This window comes from Trachemys scripta, chromosome 7 (assembly GCF_013100865.1).
Source record: "Trachemys scripta elegans isolate TJP31775 chromosome 7, CAS_Tse_1.0, whole genome shotgun sequence".
In the NCBI taxonomy this organism is placed as follows: Eukaryota; Metazoa; Chordata; order Testudines; family Emydidae; genus Trachemys; species Trachemys scripta.
The window spans coordinates 10,046,987-10,070,936 of record NC_048304.1 but is presented as its reverse complement, the minus strand read 5'-3'; the positions used below and the strand labels follow the sequence as shown (position 1 = coordinate 10,070,936).

The following is a 23,950-nucleotide window of genomic DNA, read 5'->3' as shown; positions in this document are numbered from 1 at the left end:
TCGGGCTAACACAGCAGTGTAAGAGCAGAATTTGGCTCTTAATCTGGTTACTACTTCTTATTCTTGTAACAGTTGAAATACATGCTTTTTGGTCTTTTGGGGCATAGCAAAACCAAACCAAAACAAAAAAAAAAAAATCAGCTCCCTGAAAGCATTCTTTTTTTAAAAACAATATGAAAATCCTTTACTTCTTCCTTAACTCCTTGCCTTTCTTTTTGTTGAGTTCTGTAAGTTTAAAGTTAGAAAGGAATATTAACATCACAAAAGTAGTGATTCATAAAATTAACTTGCAGAAGACAGGAGTAACACATGTCAGTGTTTGGTATTGAAGTGGTGTCATCTGACTGAGGTTCATATGGCTGCTTTATAATCACCTTCTTTCAGAAATTAATAGTCGGTTAAGCACCATAGCAACAAGCCACACTGATGTAACCGTTAAACGGTGGCTGCCGTTCGCTGTGATGTCAGTGCTGTTCTCTTGACCTTCTTTGAATATAAAATGATGATTTCATTTTAAATTTAGAATTTTACAGAATGATTAAATGTATCAAAGAATTAGAGCTATTTTCATTATTTATTTATTTATTTATTTATTTATTAAAATACATGTTAAGGAAAAAATCTCGACGCGTTCTCTTCTGTTTCAAATTAAAATAGATTTATGGATAATGTGTTCTTTAGCTCTTTGTTGCCAAAAAAAAAAAAAAAAAAATCTATTCAGGCAGGATGAAATTCATGGAGTTCAAGCGAATATTGCAATCTATGGCTGTTCCTGTGGTTTATGTCAGCAACACGGTATGCCTTCCCTTGGAATGTGGATGTTATTATTGTTTGCTTAAGGGGTGCCTAGGATGTCTTAGGTATTTTTCAGACATTTGATCAGGGCAGACCCTGCCCTGAGAAGCTCACAGTCCAAGGAATAGAGCTGTTTTGTTTCTTCTTTGGGTTTGATTTTAAATTGGCCTGATGCATAACGAAAATCTTTGCACACTGGGATACATCAAACCCCCTCATGCTTTACAGTATGCTTGTAAAGAAGAGCTTATGCTGCAATATGTGGACATCATATTACGTGACCTATGTGAGTTTAGGAATACTATTTGCAGTACAAAGCAATGTTTTAAACTAACCTGAAGTTTCTGACCTACATCTCTGCAAAAGCAAAGATACTTTGTATTACAGTAGCCATGGCACAACACATGCTTGGGCTTGTCCTCTTGCAAACATCATGTAACGCTAAGTAGCTTCAATGAGTAAGAATCACAATGTATAAGGCCAGAAGGGACCATTAAATCATCTAGTCTGACCTGCATATCACATTTAATCCAGTTCCCCCATGTATTAAGCCCAGTAACTTGTGTTTTGACTAAAGCACAACTTGTTGTTACACATCTTCCGGAAAAGCATCTAGACTTGATTTGAAGACCTCTTGGAGAATCTACCACTTCTTCTTTGAGTGCTTGCTCATATCTATTCCACATTAGGTGAGTGTGCTCGCCACATGCATCGGTGCTGGAAGTTTTTCTCTCAGCAGTATCTGTAGGAGAACAGCTCTGTTGCCCTCTGGAGTGACGCCCACATGGTGCAGTATAAGGAGCACCACTGGCTTCCCCGACCCTCAGTTCCTTCTTGCCACTAGTGACGGTGCATGGAACGTTCGCTGCTCTTACTAGCATTGCTTAGGCTTCATTTGTACGAACTAGAGTTCTTGTAAAGTTAGTATACATAGTTAGTAGTTGAGTTAGTTAGCCCTGAGCAGTAGTTTAGAGTTTTGTTAGTCCCAGGCTTTAACCCCTGCGATTGCTGTAAACGGCCCATGCCCGTGAGCGATCTACATAGTAGCTGTCTAAGGTGCCTTGGTGAAGGCCACATAAGTGATAAGTGTCAAATCTGTAAGTCCTTTAAACCTAGGACTAAGAGCTTGAGATCAGACTCGGAGCGCTCCTGATGGAGTCGGCGCTCCCTCTAGCCCCGGAGCAAAGGTCCGATTCAGCACCCAGCGCCACGGCATCGGTGCATAGTGCTGCGCCATCAACAAGCCGGCACCGATCCCCGTCCATGGCTTCGGCCAAGAAGTTGAAGACCGGTGGAGGATGGTCTCCTATTCCCCGCAAGGGGAAGGACAGGGCTGGGGTGAGCTAAGACCCACGCCAGGTAGCTCATCTCTCCCGTCGGGAAGTCGGGCCTCGGCTCATGTCGAGTGATGCAGCCCACCCTGTTCCTTGCCTGGAAGCCTGGACACAGAGGTGGGCCTTCATCAACTTCAGGGACCCTTCTCAGGGAGTCTTCTCGAGCAGGAGGTTCAGGGGCTCTTACAGGCGTCAGGGCATCCAGATTTACCCATACCTCGATGATTGGCTGGTCAAAGGCAACTCCAAGGCTCAGGTCCAACGTGACGTCACTGCTCTTTGGGACTACTGGTCAACCACAAAAAGTCCATGTTAGTTCCAGTTCAAAGGATAGAATTAATTGGGGCCAGGCTTGAATCGACCTGGGCGAGAGCATTCCTGCTGTTTGTCAGGTTTCAGGCCCTGACAGACCTCATTGCGGAAGTGTCCACGTTTCCCCTCGCCAGCACTGGTTCCACACGCTCATGAACATGGCGGTGGCCCCTCCCTGGCATCTTCCCTACTGTTTGGACCTGCTGTCACACAATCACGGTTGGCTCCTACACCCCAACCTCACGTCCCTACACCTCTTGGAGTGGATGCTCCGTGGTTGAACCTGGAGGAGTGTACCTGCTCGGAGGAGGTCCAGCAGGTCCTCCTGGGAAGTAGGAAGCCATTCACAAGACTAACTTACCTGGCCAAGTGGACAAGGCTTTCCCACTGGGTGTCAGAGCGCAGTAATTCTCCCTCACATTCTTCAGTGCATACTGCAGCTCAGGAACCAGCGCAGGAACCAACTGGTGCATTCTTCCATCAGAGTGCACCTTGCGGCCATCTTTGCGTTCCACCAGCTGATCCAAGGTCAGACGGTCTTTTCTCCTGACATGACTGTCAGGTTCTTGAGGGGCCTCGAGAGGCTTTACCCACAGGTTCGGGCCCGTGTCCCACAGTGGGACCTTAACCTGGTCCTCTCCAGGCTCACCGTCCGGCCTTTCGAGCTGCTGGGCTCCTGCTCCCTTTCTTACTTGTCCCGGAAGGTAGTTTTCCTGGTGGCGGGGATGTCGGCAAGATGAGTCTCAGAGATTAAGGGCTTGATCTTGGAACCACCTTACACAGTGTTTTATAAGGATAAAGTCCAGTTGCAGCTCCAGCCAGCCTTCCCGTCGAAGGTGATATCTTCCTTCCACATGAACCAGGATGTATTCCTGCCAGTGTTCTGTCCCAAGCCACACAGGACTGCTGAGGAGAGGCGTCTGGACGTCTGGAGGGCCTTGGCTTTTTACTTGGCACGTACCAAGCCTTTCCGTAAATCAACCCAGCTCTTCATTGCTACAGCGGATAGGGTGAAGGGCCTTCCGGTTTCTTTGCAGAGGATTTCCAACTGGATCACCTCTTGCATAAAGACCTGTTACGAGCTAGCAAAGGTCCTGCTGCCACCGATCATCAGGGCCCATTCATCTAGAGCACAGGTGTCTTCTGCGGCCTTCCTGGCACACATCCCGATCCAGGACCTCTGTAGAGATGCGACATGGTCCTTGGGCCATACATTCATGTCTCATTATGCCATCACCCAGCAGTCCAGAGGCGACGCTGGATTCGGCAGAGCTGCATTATAATCTGCGCAGCTGTGAACTCCTACCCGCCTCCACGGGAACTGCTGGGAGTCACCTAATGCGGAATGGACATGAGCAAGCCCTTGAAGAAGAAAAGACAGTTACCTGTTCCGTAACTGGTGTTCTTTGAGAGATGTTGCTCATGTCCATTCCATCACCCACCTTCCTTCCCCACTGTCGGAGTTCCCGTCAAGAAGGAACGGAGGGTCGGGGAAGCCAGCGGTGCCCCTTATACCGCACCATGTGGGCACCTCTCCAGAGGGTGCCAGAGCCGCTTGCCTTCGGATACTGCTGAGGGAAAAATTTCTGGCCCCGGCACATGTGGCGAGCACACACAGCTAATGTGAAATGGACATGGGCAACACATCTCAAAGAGCACCAGTTAGGGAACAGGTAACTGGCTTTTCCCTTTGTAGTTTGTTTCAGTGATCAGCTACAGTACATACATGCACAAGTGCAGTACCTGATTCCATGGCCAATTATGGATCCTGTCCTGCTTCCATTGAAGCCAATGGCATGACTTTACATGATGATTTCAGTGGCAGCAGAACTGGTCTCTGTTTTTACACAATATAAAATAAATACAAAACAATTGACACCTGGGCTGACAAGTTGCAGATCGAGTTTCAACGTGGTGGGAATTGACATGGCAAAGATGATAAAACATGGGAAGAGGAGTTTGTAATGGAAATGGTCACGGAGTCCTAGCTAGCGTGGTGCCGCTGAAATAAGAAGGGGGGAAGGGTTTTTGGTTGATTTGAAATTGAGCTTAGCTTTTTGATTGCTGTATTTCAGGTGAATCCCATCTTCTGTGTTAGTAGTTAAAGTGGCTCAGTGCATTCACAATGCAATGCTCTTCACTTCTTCAAGAACAGTTGTATGGGCTCTACTTCCCAGAACTGCATGGAAATCTGGTCTCAGGCATACAAAGTCGGATGAGAAGACGGGTGATGCCGTAGATTTTTTGCTCTAGATATTTTCTGTGAGAGCTCTGAAGAATGCACACAATGACAAAAATAACTGAATAAACATAGTAAAGGGTTTTGATGGTTAAACCTTCGCAATTCAAATGTTTGTATTCTCCTTTATTTAACATTATTAATCATAATGTCTAATTAAATTGCTTTACAAACCAGAGCCAGCTTTCTTCAAAGTGAGAATCGGAGTTAAAATATTGATTTTTTTTTCCCCTTTAAGGGGGGGGAGGGAAATGTATTTATAGAGAAATATGCTCAATAGTACTAGTTTTCCTGCAGTAGTCATTTGTTTAAATGTTACATAAAGGCATTTTCGGTAATCAAACAAATTCAGTGGGCATTGTAAGTCAGGAATAGCTTGCATGCTGCAAAATTGGAAAGTGCAAAAACATGTTACTAAAGTTGTACATTATTGATAACAAAAGGTACATGCGGACTTTCAAGATAGCAGAGATAGTATCCTTTAGAAAACCCCTAACGAGAAAAAATCAACACAAAAGGATTTTGCAAAGTTACACTTAGTTTAAAATTTCAACTCTTAATGCATGGCAGAGTTAAATGGTGATTAAATATTGATAACAAAACTGTAGCTGCTTGTAATTCAGGATCCAGTGAGACAATCAACAAATTAATCTTTGGGTCTGAGCTCAGTTCTTGCTCTTGTATATTTTTTTCTCTACAGGGCAGAACCAGTAAATGCTGTCTTTTTTTCTGTCCCCTTAAGTGTGGCATAAAGATGAGCCAAAAGGTTTTTCTTTCCACTGGATAATAAAATAGGCCACACCATTTTTCTTTATGGAAAATAACCCCCCATGTAGGATGCCAGAGATTTCTCTTAGAGTTCCCACCCGCTTGTTTGGTCAGGAGAGAGCCACTCCCTGACGGAATGTGTAACAAAGGCATGGCACAGTGACACTTTCATACATCCCTCTTCGGCTTTCCCCTGCTGGCAGCTGTCTGCAGAGCTCCCATAATCAGGGCTCTGTGCAAAAGTTCAGACAGCCTCAAAATATGCTAACTTTTGCAAAGGTTCCTTCTTGTTGCAACAGGTTTGGGGAGATGATGTGCCGAGTACACTCATTGCCCTGGTTCTCCCCTTTCCTGTGTGTGGCTCCCCCAATCCCTCCGGGGGGAGGAAGTTATGGAAGTGATTGCTCCCACCTGCTGCACAGGTGGGGAGAGACCCATGCCCAGAACAATAGGGACCAGTGGTGACTATGATAGTAAAAATATTGGAATTTATAAGAGTAATTCTTCACTTTAGCGCTTAATTTCTTTCACTTAAGGATCTCAAAGCACTCTATGAAACAGCAAAGATACAATACCCCTGTGTGCATATATGTGTGTGTGTGTGTGTGTGACAGCGAGCGAGTGAATGCGTGTATTAGTACATACAGATTTATAAATGAGTAAACCGAGGCACAGAGAAGTCAAATGACTATGGTCAGGCTGAAAATCCAGTGGCAGAGCTGAAAATAGAAACCAGGAGTCTTGATTCCCAGTGGTTTTGCTCTGATCATTACACGACGAAGCCTCCCAGTGATTCTTGCGCGCCGCGCGCACTCTCTCTCTCTCTGCTAGGATGGCCACTTTTTGGGTTGGTGCCTATATACACTATACTGCTTAATGTGAAAAGTCAGAGACCAGTGTGTTGTAGTGGTTAGCACAGGAAAATTGCATTTAATACTCCTGGATTTTATTCTCAAATTTGCTGCTAGCTCTCTGTGCAGCTTGGGTCAAGTAATTTGACTGGTTTGTGTGCCCATCTCTAAAATGGGGTGTACAGACCTCCTGCTAAATGTCATTAGACATATTGTGAGAATTAGTCATTGTAAGGTACTTGAGATCCTCAGATGAAAGATGCTGTGGAATTCAGGGTGTTTATTTGAATCTCTATAATCTGTAGTTACAGAAGCTATGTTACAGCTGCATGTTGTCGGATGGACAAGCTCAGACTCAGTGCACTCCTCTGATAACAAAATACTAATTTAAATCCGAACCTAGTTTCATAAGGAGTTTAGTCTAGAAATGAGTAGAACTGTGATTTTTCTGAAGCCATTTGATCAAGAAGATTCATAAAATAAATGAAGGCATCTTGGAATAGTTTTTAAAAGTTTTTTGAACAAATCTCATTAGCATTAGCTGTTGGAATGCTGTATTGAAGACTTCAAAGATTTCTCAGAGGAGTTCTCTCTCTAAACTATTATCTGTTGGCATTAATGATCTCATGAGGACTGTGAGAACATGTTTTGTTTGTATACTTTTGGCTCTTCCTGCCCACCCCGCTCCCCACTACTCTCTATATCCGTGGTTTTCAACCTTTTTCTCATTGATGGGCCCTTAAAAATTTCAAATGGAGGAGCAGACCCCTTTGGAAATCTTGGAAATAGTCTGTGGACCCCCAGGGATCTGTGAACCATAGGTTGAAAACTACTGTTATATATTACAATGCTGCAAGTGGTCTAGTAGGAAAACATGTCTCTCAGTTTGTAGGATAATAAATAACAGGTTCTGATCCTCCTATATTTTGTTCTTGGGCCAAATCATTCTTGGCTTCAACAGGGCTACTCAAGTGAACAAGGTGACAAGATTTAGTGAGTTCTTTATTTAATTCTACAGTCTTTCTTCTATTTCTCTAATGTATTTTATTTAAGCCCTTATCAAGTATCTACCAGGTGGTGGCTTGCATTACTCCAGGTTTACAATTTACCATCATCCCATTTCAAATCTGTAATATTAACCACACAATGAAGCGTCGTGGCTTGGTGGTTAGCATATGCCTCTAGATTGAGAAACTATTATTCTGATCTTTAGCCAAACTGTTACTTTTCAGTACCTATGTTAAGACTGAAATGCATACTCTTTGATGGGCTCATCATCATTTCAAATTATTTGCAGTGATCAGAGATGGTTGCATGTATCAAAAATCCAGAAAGATGATTGGTCTTCATTTAGTATTACTTGACTGGTCACGTGTCTGAGAACCTGATGAACATAGGCATATGAACAACAAGATGTGAACCAAAGTCCATTCTGTCATTAAAAACAAATAATATTAGATGCATTAGTCCAGGCAATACATTTTTGCTTCTATGGTGGTGTGTCCTGCAGGGATAGGTAGGACTTTTTATTCAGGACACAATTGGCTGCCATAGATGGACAAAATGCAGCAGGGAAAACTAGCTCCAGGTCTATGCTATGGACCTACATATTTATAACTACATTGCTCAGGGATGTGAAAAACCCACACCCTGAGCGATGTAGTTATACCGACCTATTCTCTTTCCCCCCACCCTCCAGTAGACAGTGCTATGTTTACGGGTGAGCTTCTCTTGCTGACATAGCTACTGCCTCTTGGGGAGGTGGATGAACTATGCAGACGGGAGAAACTCTCCCATCGATGTAGGAGCGTCTTTACTTAAGTGCTATAGCGGTACAGCTGCTCTGATGCAGTGTTTTAAGTGTAGACCTGCCCCCTAGCAAGCCCACCTGGCTTAGGGAAGAGTTTTTTTTTTTTTTTTTTTTTTTTTTTTTTAAGGCCATGGACAAAAAGTTAGAGCACATTCTTACTCCTTCATTGGAGGCTGTTGGACTCTCTTTAACCTCTTATGCCAGTCGTTGCTCTGTGGTTGGACATGGGTAGTAGGTACACCACTTATGCATAGGTGCTGGAACTAGCGGTGCTGGGGGTGCCGAAGCACCCCCTGGCTTGAAGTGGTTTCCATCATATAGAGGGTTTACAGTTTTGTTCAGTGGCTTTCAGCACCCCCACTATAAAAATTGTTCCAGCACCACTGCACTTGTGTTAATTTTGTGCTGGTAGTTGTAATGCATGGTGAGCCATTCTGGATTGGAGAACTAATTCCTATCTACATGCACCATATTTGGGGTCAGTAGGGAAAATGTCTCTCAAGGTGTGTGTACCCTCTAGAGAGAGAGGTCTGATGCATGCAGCTGAGCCAGGGAGGAGGAAGTGGGGAATTTGATGGGGGAGGGGAGGAGGCAAAGCAGAGTAGCTTCTCTAGGGGCAATTTAGGGGGTGGGCAGCGGGCTCTGGTAGAACAGTACATTTAATGCCTATGAAGTTAGTACCAGCTTTGAAAAAATAATTTTGTATTAGAGTTAGAGGGCATGGGCACATTGGCGTAGCCCTGTAGTTTAGATGAAAGAGCTGGTTTTACATAGCTATGCAGTTGGCTGGTTTATTTCCTCTTGGGCCATATTGGATACTAAGTTGGGAACCTGCATTCTGGTTTGGCCTGGCAGGAGTCCCAGGTGGTGGACGTAGGACGGAGTTGGTTCTTCTTATCCCCAAACCCAGTTATGGGATGAAGAGCAGGTAGTTGGAAGTAAAGTTCCATCTGTACTATAAATACAGTTACATTTCCTTTTGCCACATATGCAGGATTTAACTTTGTGTTATGAATTGTGCTAAAGCCTTGCTCTTGTCCTTTAACTGTGCCAGGCGACAAACATATTATAACTGGGACACACGGCACAAACAGATTGGCCATACGTTAGAGCAAATGGGAGGATGGACTTGAATATCCAGTATAGACGTTACTCAACCCATACTCAAACCTGATTCTGACGACAAGGAAAAGACTCGCTGTAGATTTGCAAGCTTGGAGCCTGTCTCCAAGAATGCAGTGCAGTATCCACTTTCGTGCAGTGAGGTCAAGAGTTGGATCGGGAAATGATTGCAGAAACCAGATTTTGTCAAGTATGGCACACTTTGACTGATCGCCTCTTAATACCGGAGTGGCCTGTTGCCTTACACCAAGCCAGAAGCATGTCTTCCCGGCATATTTATTTTAGCTTATTGTAGCAGTGTTATGTTGCAGTGGCAGCATTACAATATCAGTGACATCAGTGGTCATTACAGCACCACCCTCTTCATTTGCGAGCTAGTAAAGCCAAGGCATTTAAAAAAAAGACTTCTTTGGCACTGGTTGCCCGACCACATTTGTGATTCCCACACATGAAGGCGTATTTCTCTACCTTTAATGGCCGGAGCTTCAGTCACCATATCCAGGATGTTAAATTCTGAAGAGTTTCTCCCTGTAAGCCAGTGAATTGTAATTTGGGAGTGTCTCACCTCTCATGCCCACATTTTTTTTTTTTTTTCAGTGTGCTTTGTACAAATTCTGCGTAATTGCTCAGAATAATCATTTGACTTTGAGCTCACTGTTTACTTTTTTATTTTGGGAGCACAAACATTTGAACATTTGTAACTAAGGCTCTGACATCATTTCCATTACAAACCATTATCATCATCAGTTTCTAATTTGGTCTCTAGAATCTATTCTGGCTGAAATTTGGTAAGTTGTTTTTTATCAATTTTTTTTCCCCTCAAAAGAGAAAGATGGATTGGGTGCCTTTTGTGTATAAAGTCAACTTCCTCCTCCTCAGCTCTCCTATGCGCCCTTTTTAAAAGGGATAGAGGATTCCCTGTTTTTACCCTTACTACTTCAGTAGTATAAAACTGTATCTGTTGTACCTAATTTGCGGGATGGTGAAGATTAGTTAATCCCATTGATGGGAGAAAAGTTGTGTGCACAGGTACAGTAGCTTCTGATAATAGAACAGTTCCACCAGTGGAATTTTCACATGTAGGCAGTGCTTTCGATAATATTGGTAACAGTCTTTGAAAATGGAAAACACTATAGTACAAAGCCTATAAATAAATCAGTAGGTTAGGTGGTAAAACAATTTTTTTAGTACCTATCTGACCCCTCTCTCACTTGAAAAGTTCTTTTAGTATAAAATGTCTTGTGCTTATTCTTATGCTGGGGGATTTTGTGGTGTTACTGCTGTTCTTTAAGTTTGACTCCTGTAAATAGACGGTATGTTTTTAATTTGGAGAGCTTAAAAATATTTGGTGGATTTTGTAGTTTTGAAAAGTATCCAGATATGTTCTTTTGGAAAACGTATCTGAAAAATTGATTTGGCCCAGAAATCGCAAATTGGTTTTACACTTCAATGAAATTTGGTGCCCAGGCGTACTTGGTTGTATTTTTTAAAAGAAGCGTAGGTGGTTGATTTTGGAGTTACTTGTTAAGAACATTTTGAACCTCTGAGAGCTCTGGTTTGGAGAACATTATAAGCCCTGTGAGAGGTCTTACAGAAGTTGTAAGAATGGTAAGTATGTCTGCGAAGTCAGTTATGTGAGACAGATAGGATAAGACTATGAGTGAGATTCCACAAGCCTGCTATTGATCTTCCTTTAACAGACTAAAAAAAATCATTTATCCTCTCAGAGTAAGATTTTGGAGGAAAGTTTTTGATATTAATTAGACTAAGTGCTTTGAAGCTAAAGGAATTATTCTAATTTGCATTGCTGCAACTGAGAGCAGAATCTGGCCTCGTTATTTTTTCTCTTTTGAAAGTTGGATGGTCAAAAACGACTTGGCCAGGAGCTGCTGAATTTATTTTGGTCATTTGTCCTTCAAAATCTGGGACATGTCGGGGGAATTAATTTTGAATGTATTCTGTAAAAAACTCGAACCTCTGAGAGCCCTGTGAATACTTTGCAGAGTTTATAAATACCCCAATAGCTTTTATAAAGTTGCTCCAATGAGATTACAAACTCTGTAGGTTTATCCTGTGTACTAGTTTGTAAGGTCTTTTAGTTAAGTTGTCTAGTTCAAGCAACTTAGAAGTGTCACAAAAACACACGGTATAGTTTCTAGTTTTGTAAAATGAATAGAGTTGATTCAAGGATATTAGTCACCATGGACATAGCTGGTGAAGTTTATAAGCTTCTTAAGCCAAGTAGCTTTGGCTTAAAGAACATAGCTTCATGGTAACACTACCTGGAGAGTTTGTATGCTCTGGGAATAGTACCTATTCAAATAAACTACTAAATGGTCAGGTTACATGCGGATTGCCTGTGGAGTTTGAGGTCTGCAATTGCAGATCATCCCTGACAAGGTCTGCAGGCTAATCAGGCGGACTTCTCAATCTCCACGTTTAATGATGTGGAACTTTACAGCATCCTTAACCATTGCATATTAAGCTTAGTAACTCCACAGATAATGCTTATCCCTCTTGTGAAGATGCCCAACATAGTGTCCTGAAACAGACAGCTCTGGTATGTGCCATTAAACCTGGTTTCCAAACACTCATCCACGTCAACTCATATGAAAGTCCGTTTTTTCCCCCCTATCTGCCAAACCTCAGAGGGTCGGTATTGGAGGCCACTGCCCTGGCAGGCCAGGGTTGACAACTGGGGTAATAAAAGACCACAGTGGGTCAGGACTTCTGTTTTGCATCTGGTTCCAATAGAGCTGTATACACTTACACCAGCGGGGAATTTGTCCATGGGCTTTTAAAATATGGGAATTGGGAACTTGCCAGAGGCCAAGACTACAACAGGGTTCAAAAAAGAACTAGATAAATTCATGGAGGATAGGTCCCTGAATGGCTATTAGACAGGATGCACAGGGATGGTGTCCCTAGCCTCTGTTTGCCAGAAGCTGGGAATGCGCGACAGGGGATGGATCACTCAAATACTGCCTGTTCTGTTCATTCCCTCTGAAGCATCTAGCATTGGCTACTGTTGGAAGACAGGGTACTGGGCTAGATGAACCATTGGTCTTACCTAGTATGACGGTTCTTATATTCAATCTGGTCAACTCTTACTGTGTGGTGTGTGGGTTTTTTTCTTTTTTTCAAGAAAAATTAATGTTTTATATGCTAAAATTTCAGAATGAATGAGACTTTTATCAAAACACATACATTTTGTACAAGAAATAGCTTTTATGTGTTTGGGCGGGGGGGGGGGGGGGGGGGAGGGGAGGGAGGAGAGAGAGAAATAAGAATCACCTATTCCATGCAGGCTGCCATTTTCTTGCTTACAAGCAAGACGTTGGATATTTTTGCTGTTACAGAGTTGGTTGCACACTCAATGCTCTATTTTGAGTGCTGATTTCGTGTAAGAGCTCGAAGTAGAGGTTGACAGGTTTTCAGGTGATGTTTTATTTTTATTGACTTTTTAAAATAGACAATTATAGGAATTTTGGATGAAGTTACAGAACTTTGCTGTCTCCTCTGACCCTGAGAAATGGTCTCTCGCTAATCGCTGCTATTGCCCTTTCCCTACTTCTTCCGCTCCATTGTTTGACTTTTTTACTCACCAGTCCTGCAGTCTGAGCTCATCACCAGCCTAGATTCCAGTAGTGATCTCAGAGTACCAGGCTGAAAAAAGAGAGACGGGGATCACAGTCCCCCTTCCTAACGTGTTTGCTTTTCTCTCTGAAGATTATCTACAGAGGTGCATGCTATCTGTTTTCAGTTGAAATTCCTGAATGCCACTTAACAATGGACCACATTAGAAATACATGTTTTTAATTAGTCTTCACAATCCCTAGCTTTTCCCAGTGGTTTCAATGCTGAATGAGTTTTTCCTGTTCTAATTTTGTAAACCTCCTGCCACTTGGCAGGAAAATGGCAGCAACCATAGCAGAAGTACACAGACTTCCACAGCCACAGAAAAACTGAAACTTCAAGATGTATTTCCTGAATAATACGTATTTATTTATTTGTTGGCATATTTGTACATCACTTATGGCATTTGACAGAAAAATGCTAAAGCTTTACCTTTAACTAAAATAAAGTTGTTGTTTTTTTAACTTGACAATTTTGAGGCTATTATCTGCCTCATACAAATTTAAAATCACTAAATTATTTTATCTGTATTGGTAGCCTGCATTGAAGTTTCCAGAAGGATTGATTTGGAACATGAGGACTTAGTCCACTACTATATTGTGTGCTCGATGCTACAAAAAACTATTGGATCAGTGGTCTAGAAAACTAAAAAGGCCTCCGACTAAGCTTAGATAAGCTGTTCATGATGCTTCAGAGGGAAGGTGGGGTCATATAAACCGCCCGTATGCTGAAAATGCTGCAGTTACTTATTTACACAGGACACAGCTCCTTTGTCTGTTGTGCAAACTCAACATATTTTTCTGTCAACTGTAGAAAAAAGGGTTTTAATAATCCCATTCTACAACCCACTGTCACCTCAAAAGCTAATAGTAAAAACTTGCAAACCTTGGTATGGTAATTATTCAAAAAATTTTGAACAAAAAGCTTTTTGTTGGGAAGGGGAGGAGAGGAAGGGCTCTTTTAGACTCTGTCTACACTATAAGCAAGGGATGTGATTTCCCTGCTCCAGTATGCATACTTGTGCTAGCTCTCATCAAACTAGTGCCCAGTACAAATAGCAGCGTAGCTGGGGTACCTCTGGTAGAGCCAGCAGAGGCATGGCTGAGCTGTGCGGAGTATAAACTAACCTGAAACCACTGGGTGTGCACTTGATATCGCTCAGCCATGTCTCTTCGGCTGCTACCGCAGCTATTTATACTTGCACTAGCTCAGGGATCGGCAACCTGTGGCATGTTTGGCCGGGATGGTTTGTTTACCTGCCATGTCCGCAGGTTCGGCTGATGGTGGCTCCCACTGGCCGCAGTTCACTGCTCCAGGTCAATGGGGGCGGCGGGAAGCCGCGGCCAGCACATCCCTCGGCCCGCACCGCTTCCTGCTGCCCCCATTGGCCTGGAGCGACGAACCGCGGCAAGTGGGGGTCGCAATCGGCCGAACCTGCGGACACGGCAGGTAAACAAATTGGCCCGGCCCGCCAGGGTACTTACCCTGGTGGGCCATGTGCCAAAGGTTGCCGATCCTTGCACTAGCTCAATGAGAGCTAATATGAGGATGTGTACATGTGCAGGGGAGATGCATCCTTAGTTGGATAAATAGACATAGCCGTAGGAAACAAAACAAATAATGGAAAAAACTGTTGGCTTGTTTTGAAATACTTTTTTTTGTTTCGAGTGAAATTTGTCATTATCTTTTTATCAGTGTTTTGGTTTAAATTTTATTGAAATTATTATAGAAAATGTTCTTGATATTCTGTAACTGGTTAGATCAAACATTTGATTTTAAAAGGTCACAGAATTTTGCAATATGAGAAACGGATAAGTTATGAACCTGGAAAAGTCAAATTTCAAAATTTTTTCAAACTTTTTCATAGTATTTTATAGTATTTTGAAATTTTGCCCAGCCCACAGGGGTGAGCTAAGACCACAAAATGAATGAAATTCAATCAGTGCTGATAATCTAGGATGACGCTGTCTTTAAAGTGTTGTGTTTTTAATTCTTCACAATAGCTGGGGAGTGTATATACTGGCATTATCCAACCTAGAGCCTGATATGCTAAATTAGATGGGTTAAAAGAAAACTCTTCGCATTAATGCAACTTGGTTATCTTTAAAAGCTCTTGATCATTGCCATAGAGTAAGGGTTCATACATTGCTGAGTTTTATATTGAAAGTTTCCAACATCATACTTTATAAATCTAAAGCGTGTACTAGAATTAATGTAAGGAAAGTGCTAATTTAAGAGTATTATTATGAATTGTTTTTCCGCATCACTTTATGAAAATGACAATAATATAATAGTGATAATACTTCAATTGTGTAGTGTGCATTACAGTATCTCTGCTCTACAAGTAATAATTACATCTGTTTGAAGTAGGTAAATATGGGTTATTGTACTCATTTTACAGATGGGCAAATTGACATGGAAAGATGAGTGACATGCCCAAGGCCAGCAGAGGCAGGATGTATCCTTAGGAGTTGCTGGCTACCATACTGCTTAGTTCATAAAGTCATACTGCCTCTCATGCAAATATTGCATTTAAAGAGTGTGTCAAAAAGGGTGTGTCTCATCAAGGCAAAAGTGCTATATACTCATGATACCTAGGTCAAATGCAACACCACCCTTCCATAAGTTGGGATCAGTACATCGGTTTGCCGTAATTTCTCTACATATTTTCTAAGATTTAAAAATTCCAGGTAAACCTTCTTCCCATTCTCTGGTTGCTCCAGGTCTCCCTCCAAGTGCACCCGGCATGGGGACCCTAGAAGCCAGCTGATAAATAGTTTGGTTTGAACTTACTTGAACCAGCCTTGATTGAGTTTATCACACTAAACCCAAATGTTGTGGTTCCCAGTTTGGCAGATTTATATTGTGGTTTGGTGTGGTGACGTTTGTACCACGCCCCTGTAGGAGCCTGTCTTTGAGTGAGGGTAACGGCAAAGTTCCAACTGCATGGGAATATATGTAGACAGAACATAGCCCCTGCACTCTCTGAGAACAGCAGTATTACTGGTCACTTCAGCATGAAGCCAGTCATTTGTGCTTTCATCTCTGGAGCATTCGTTCTGTTAGGCTTGATGCTGGACACTTTGGGATTCTGACTAATGTGGATGTCCAGCAGAAAACTTTTGGCTCCGAGAAGAACACTGTTGAGCAGAGGTATTGGCAAACACATGGCCTGCTCCCCTGATGTGTTTTTTCTTCCCTTGGCCTGTTTGCATTGCGATGTCAACAATATCCTATTGCTGCCTTTTGGCTGCGAGTTTCCTTATTTGTTTTTAAAAACAGGGAAAGTCTTGTAGCATGTTTAGTGTTGGCCGTAGGAGCAGCTCTGTCATGCTGCAGTTCTGTGATCATGCTGCCGTTCTGTGATCAGAGGCCAGTTGCATAGGTCCCTCCCAACCTGGGGCATCTGACATGCTCGCCATAGCTAAGGTGCAGGAGGCATCTTCTCTGTGAAATTTGGTACCAAGGAACACTCTCCAATGGTTAACTCCTTGTTATTTTGAGGCATTTATTTTTAGCATATTATGAAAAGTATTTCTCCCCTACTCTGCGCTTCCGCATGTCCCTCCACCCCCTTTCTGCTGTCTCTTCTCTTATCCTTCTCACCTAATGATGGCAATCATATCATCCCGGCATTCCAACGTGTTTATCACGTTAGCGAGCTTCCCATGGGCTTGAAGCACTTCTGCCGCTGCCCTAGCCCTGCTTCTTGGGATCAGGGCTCCCCCATGTTCTCTACAAGTCCCTCCGTGCCTGCTTCCTGAGTGTTTCTCAGCACTGCAGATAGACCCCCACAAGTGCATCAGAGGCACATACCCTGGTGGGTTGATCTGTCCTGTCCTGGAAAGCACCAGGACAGGAATTTTTGAGTTTTTGATATCAGCAAGTTGATAGCTTCAGAAGGGCTGTTCATCTGGGGCCAACGGCTGCCCTTCTCCCAGCCTCCATGGCAGACCTAACACTCTGGGTCTGACAGAGGGATTTCACAGGTGAGGGAAGGAATCCTCCCATCCAGACCTGGAGCAGTAGCCCTGCCGTGAGGCTGCTCTGTTGTTGCTGGGGCTTCTCCCTGGCATGCAGCAGGATGGGACCCCTGAATAGCCTCCTCGAATCCTATTCCCTCTATCCCTGTGCGTGCAGCAGAGCCACACAGGTGAGAAGGAGGGGACAAGACTTGGCCATTAAAAATGATTATTGTAGAGATGAAGATGAATGTGGCTGGGTCCCTGCAGCTCCCCATTGCTATCAGGAAGAGAGGTTAAAAACATGCTCCTTCAGCTAACCCCCACGCCACCCCTCTATTGGTTTGGTTGGTTGGTTTCTTTCCCATGTATTTCCAGATGCCGGTGCCACAGGACTGCTAAGAAAGTTTCCTCCTAACAGGGACATATGCTGCATTTTCTGCTTTCCTGCAGTAGACCTCATCGATTACTAGGGGCATAGGTTGGCCAGATAGACATAAAAATCCTTCAAGAATGTGAGCAACTCCCCGCTCAATCAGTGGCATTGGAACAGGGTTTATAGTAGGGGTGCTAAAAGCCATTGAATAAAACTGTAAACACTGTATATAATGGAAACCACTGCGTCCCCAGCACCCCTAGTTCCAGCACCCCTGTGCTTCGCTCCCTGGCTCAGACACCTTCTAAAAGGCTTGATCCAGAGAGGCAGGGACCATCGGGGATTAGGGTATGCAACATGTTACATGTTTCTCCCTAAGAGACCAGAAGAAGGATAAGTTCTGCAGTGAGTGATCCAATCCTTGTTACCATTAAGGTTGAGGGCTGGAAAAGAAGGTCTTGAGTGTGTCTGTATCGGGGTGAGTTTGGGATGATAGTTTCCCAAGTGACTTTCCATCTATAAATGTCTGTTTGTATAAACTTACATGTGTTCTCCTGTAAATGTACATTGGGATTGGGATCCCATTTGGTCACTGCTGGTGAGCTGAGATGTGTGGCAGCACCTGGAAGAGTTTCTGCTATATCTCTGTGGGAAAGCTTGAGTTTATCACGGAATTTTATATATTGGGTTTCCCTTTGGGTGTAACTTTAGCAGTGACATGATACCAGTATGACCTGGACTCTAATGGGTTTGAATTTGGATCTACTTAAATGTTAAAGTAATTTTCTGCAGATACTCAGTAGATACTTTTTGCATGTAGGTCCCTCAGCTGTAAATATTCGTGTGTGTGTGTGTGTGTGTGTGTGTGTGATTTAAAATTTCAGATTAAAGGACTAAGTCACTGGAAATAGTTGGGGTATTTCTCTTGATTCTGAAGTGTAACTACCAGGACATGCATACATCAAAAGGACAGTATGCTTCTTCTGAGGCCTTGTCTACACTACGAGAGTAGTTCGATTTTACTTAAATCGAATATTTGGAATCGATATTGCAAAGTCGAACGTGTGTGTCCACACTAAGGACAGTAATTCGACTTTGTGAGTCCACACTAACGGGGAAAGCGTCGACATTGGAAGCGGTGCACTGTGGGCAGCTATCCCACAGTTCCCGCAGTCCCCGCTGCCCATTGGAATTCTGGGTCGAGCCACCAATGCCTTCTGGGTAAAAAAATGTGTCGAGGGTGCTTTTGGGTAACTGTCGTCATCCATCCATCACTCACTCCCGCCCTCCCTCCCTCCCTGAAAGCGCCGGCGGGAAATCATTTCGCGCACTTTTCAAGTCATTGACAGCGCGGACGCCACAGCACTGTGAGCATGGAGCCCGCTGCAACCATCGCTGCAGTTGTGGCCGCTCTCAACGCCTCGCAGCTTATCATACAGGTTGCCCTGAGGCAGATGCAGAAAAGTCAGGCGAGGAGGCTACGTCAACGCGGTGATGGCCTGAAGTGTGAGAGTAGCACAGACCTCTCAGAAAGCAGGGGACCCAGCGCCGAGGACATCACGGTAGCAATGGGTCATGTTGATGCCGTGGAACGGCGATTCTGGGCACGGGAAACAAGCACTGAGTGGTGGGACCGCATAGTGCTGCAGGTCTGGGATGAATCACAGTGGCTGCGAAACTTCCGCATGCGGAAGGGAACTTTCCTTGAACTTTGTGAGTTGCTGTCCCCTGCCCTGAAGCGCAATGACACCCGGATGCGACCAGCCCTGACTGTCCAGAAGCGAGTGGCCATAGCCCTCTGGAAGCTTGCAACGCCTGACAGCTACCGGTCAGTCGCGAGCCAGTTTGGGGTGGGCAAATCTACCGTGGGGGTTGTTGTGATGCAAGTAGCCAAGGCAATCGTTGATGTACTGCTGCCAAAGGTAGTGACCCTGGGAAACGTGGAGGCGATCATAGATGGCTTCGCAGCGATGGGATTCCCAAACTGCGGTGGGGCCATAGATGGAACTCACATCCCTATCCTGGCACCGGACCACCAGGCCAGCCAGTACATTAACAGAAAGGGCTACTTTTCCATGGTGCTGCAAGCACTGGTGGACCACAGGGGACGTTTTACCAACATCTACGTGGGATGGCCGGGCAAGGTTCATGACGCTCGTGTTTTCAGGAACTCTGGTCTGTTTAGACGGCTGCAGCAAGGTATTTACTTCCCGGACCACAAAATAACTGTTGGGGATGTGCAGATGCCTATAGTCATCCTCGGGGACCCAGCCTACCCGCTAATGCCCTGGCTCATGAAGCCCTATACAGGTGCCCTGGACACTGAAAAAGAACTCTTCAACTACCGGCTGAGCAAGTGCAGAATGGTGGTGGAGTGTGCTTTTGGACGTCTCAAGGGGAGATGGAGAAGCTTGATGACTCGCTGTGATCTCAGCGAAACCAATATCCCCATTGTTATAGCAGCTTGCTGTGTGCTCCACAATCTCTGTGAGAGCAAGGGGGAGACCTTTATGGCGGGGTGGGAGGTTGAGGAAATTAGCCTGGCTGCTGATTACTCACAGCCAGACAGCCGGGCGATTAGAAGAGACCAGCGGGAAGCGCTGTGCATCCGGGAGGCTTTGAAAGCAAAGTTCCTGAGTGAGCAGGGTAACCTGTGACTTTCTAATTTTGTGTACAGAGAAGCCTTCACCCCACTTCCAACACACGTTTCAAAATAAAAATAGTTCTACTTTGTTAAAGCACACCGTTTTCTGTAATACTGTTTTCGCGGGAATTTTTTAAAACTGGGACGCAGACTGTGGTGCGGAGCGGGTGTAGTGTAGTCGCGCGAATGCAGCTTCTAAACTGAAGGACTGACAGGCTCCGGTGCGGTGGGATGGTTCTTTCAACGGAGCCTGTCACCCCTCCTGATAGGGACTGTGTGTATGGGGGTACTATGTGACTTTGTGGCGGGGGGGGACGCTTACAGATCCCCTGCTGTGTGGCTCTGTGATCCTGCCTAAGGACCGCCGCTTCAGATCTCTAACTGCCCTCCCGTGCCACAAAGTCACAGAGCAACCCACCTCCCACCACATAACATGAAAAGAACCTCCCAGACTAACCAGGGTAAGTAGTCACTGCATCACTGCACTATGTATGTGCCCTGCTGCTGTGCCTGCCCCCGACTATGTACCCTGCCAAAGGTGACTGTCCTGTCCAATTACCAACCCCCTTTCCCCCCCTCCTCCAAAAGAACATGATGGAAACAGTAGTTAACAGAAACATATTTTTTATTAACAACTACACAGGGGACTGGGAAGTGAAACTTGGACGGGGGCTTGTGTCAGGCGGGAAGGAAAGAACTTGTCAAACTTTGGGGACTGAGAGCCTTCTGCTGCTCGAGCTCTCTGCAGGGGTGCAGTGAGAGTTAGCAGGGACTCTGCCGCCTCTCCTTCTGTGCACTTTGGGTGAAGGGAGTATGGGACTTGGTGGCGGGGGAGGGCGGTTAGAGATGGACTGCAGCGGGGCTCTGTCCTCCTGCCTCCGTTCCTGCAGAACATCCACAAGGCGCCGGAGCGTGTCCGTTTGCTCCCTCAGTAGTCCAAGCAGGGTTTGAGTCGCCTGCTGGTCTTCCTGACGCCACCTCTCCTCCCGATCCATGTTGGCTTGGTGCATTTGGGACAAGTTCTCCCGCCACTGGGTCTGCTGTGCTGCCTGTGCTCTGGAGCAGGCTATAAGCTCGGAGAACATGTCCTCCCGTGTCCTCTTCTTCTTATGCCTAATCCTCCCTAGCCTCTGGGAGTGTGATGACAGGCTAGGTTGTGAGACAGTCGCAGATGGGGCTGTGGGAATGGGAAAAAGGGAGTGAATTCCTCAGAAAGATAAATGTAGTTGTGAACAAAGAACATAGTCTTTCTCTGTGAACAGGACCATGCACAGCACCTATCACATGCGCACTCAGCACAAGGTCGAATTCTCGGCCTTCGCATTCACTGTCTGTGGTTTTGCAGAGCACTTTTGAGAACCCTGTCAGGACAACGGAATTTCTGTTGCAGGCAGACATGGTAAGCCGTAGATTCGTGGCAGCTTAAAACTTTAATATTAGCAATGGCCTCATTTCACATTGAAATCAATGTCGGTCCCTGCTGCCAGCAATCCGGCAAGCAGGAAGTTTGCTCCTGTCCCACACCCTCGCGGCTGTCCCCGGGAACGATCCCTTTCGGCTGACCCTTTCCCGCCTCCACCGCGTGGCTGCAAACCAGCCAACACTAATAACATTCCCCTACCTCATTCAAAGCAGGTCTTCATGAGCGACATCACCCTCATGAGGATCTCTGAGAGCGACAGACAGAGAATGCTCCGGGAAAGCCTCCAAAGACCAGGGCCGTATGCCGCCATGCTGTGCCAAGCAATGATTCCGGAGTACTTGCTAGTCTCGTGGCGCGGCAACGTGTCCTACTACGGAGGACCCAATAAGGCCGCTCTCCCCAAGAACCTAATGCAGCGGATTTCAAATTACCTGCAGGAGAGCTTCCTTGAGATGTCCCAGGAGGATTTCTGCTCCATCCCCGGACATATAGACCGCATCTTACTGTAGCTGCAGTAGCAGGGACTACACAGTAGAGCGGCTTGGGCAGGACAATCATGCAAAACCGGACATTGCTAGATTTTTTTGAAATACTTGCACTGCCCATGACTGAACCGTTAAGTTATTCAAAGTAATCATGAGAAACCCATTTTTTACATTGTTAATAATCATGTTCTGTTACAAATAAATGTTTAGATGTTTACAACACTTACTGGATGATCCTTCACCAGATTCTGTGTCCGGGGTAACGGCTGGGGAGGGTTGGTAGGGGATCTCTGTAAGGGTGATGAAGAGATCCTGGCTGTCGGGGAAATCAGCGTTGTGAGCGCTGTCGACTGCCTCGTCCTCCTCATCTCCTTCCTCATCTTCCCCGTCCGCTAACATGTCCGAGGATCCGGCCGTGGACACTATCCCATCCTCAGAGTCCACAGTCAGTGGTGGGGTAGTGGTGGCGGCCGCACCGAGGATGGAATGCAGTGCCTCGTAGAAACGGGATGTCTGGGGATGGGATCCGGAGCGTCCGTTTGCCTCTTTGGTCTTCTGGTAGCCTTGCCTCAGCTCCTTGATTTTCACGCGGCACTGCGTTACATCCCGGCTGTATCCTCTCTCTGCCATGTCTTTAGAGATCTTCTCATAGATCTTTGCATTCCGTCTTTTGGATCGCAGCTCGGAAAGCACGGACTCATCGCCCCACACAGCGATGAGATCCAAGACTTCCCGATCAGTCCATGCTGGGGCCCTCTTTCTATTCTGAGCTTGCACTGCCATCAGTGCTGGAGAGCTCTGCATCGTTGCCAGTGCTGCTGAGCTCGCCACGATGTCCAGACAGGAAATGAGATTCAAACTGGCCAGACAGGAAAAGGAATTCAAATTCAAATTTTCCCGGGGCTTTTCCTGTGTGGCTGGTCAGAGCATCCGAGCTCGTACTGCTGTCCAGAGCGTCAACAGAGTGGTGCACTGTGGGATAGCTCCCGGAGCTATTAACGTCGATTTCCATCCACACCTAGCCTAATTCGACATGGCCATGTCGAATTTAGCGCTACTCCCCTCGTCGGGGAGGAGTACAGAAGTCGAATTAAAGAGACCTCTATGTCGAACTAAATACCTTCGCGGTGTGGACGGGTGCAGGGTTAATTCGATGTAACGGCGCTAACTTCGACATAAACGCCTAGTGTAGACCAGGCCTGAGTGGTTTAAAATCTATTATTCTGTTTTGTTTTGTTTTGCTAGAGGCAAACAAAATGGCAAGTGCCCCTAAATATTGGAAGAGTTTTCTTTGCTGTTTGCTTCTCTGGAGAATGTCAAGTAGTAGTTAGAGCAGGGGTAGGCAACCTATGGCACGTGTGCCGAAGGCGGCACACAAGCTGATTTTCAGTGGCACTCACGCTGCCCGGGTCCTGGCCACCGGTCTGAGGGGCTCTGCATTTTAATTTAATTTTAAATGAAGCTTCTTAAACATTTTAAAAATCTTATTTACTTTACGTACAACAATAGTTTAGTTATATATTATAGACTTATAGAAAAAGACCTTCTAAAAATGTTAAAATGTATTACTGGCACGCGAAACCTTAAATTAGAGTGAATAAATGAAGACTTGGCACACCACTTCTGAAAGGTTGCTGACTCCTGAGTTAGAGCATGAACCTTGGAGTCAGGAGTTTTGAGTTCTTTTTCTTAGGGTTACCATTCGTCCGGATTCCTCCAGACATTTCCGGCTTTTCTGAGTTAAAAATAGTGTCCGGGGGGAATTTGTAAATGTTCGGACTTCCCCCCCATGCAGAGCGCACGCGGCTGACAGGGCAGCCGGCTGGATGGTGCCACTTGCACTGGGCCCAAGCAGCCAGAGAGAGCCCCTTCTCCGCTTCCCCCTCCTCTCTGAGATCACTCCCTCCCTCCCTCCCTGCATTCGCAGATCGCCGGACATTCGGGGTTCCGGGCTATGTGCTCCGTGGGGGAGCACGGCAGCATGTCGGGCTGCGCTTGGAGCCCGACATGTTGTTCTGAGCGGTACGGTAAGGGGGCCAGGGGGTCGGAGAAGGGGCAGGGAGGTTCTGGAGGGGGCAGTCAAGAAACAGGGAGCAGGGTTGGATGGGTCGGGAGTTCGGGGGGGTTGTCTGGGGGTTGGGGGTGTAAGGTTTTGGGCAGTCAGGGGATAGGTAGAGGGTAGGGTCCTAGGGG

At 45.4% G+C, this 23,950-nt stretch overlaps 1 protein-coding gene across 13 annotated transcripts in view; it reads left to right on the top strand.

Moving 5' to 3' along the window:
* Positions 1-23,950, top strand: part of FOXP1 (forkhead box P1) — a 518,592-nt gene that overhangs the window by 216,029 nt on the left and 278,613 nt on the right. The gene's annotated exons all lie outside the window — the stretch shown is intronic.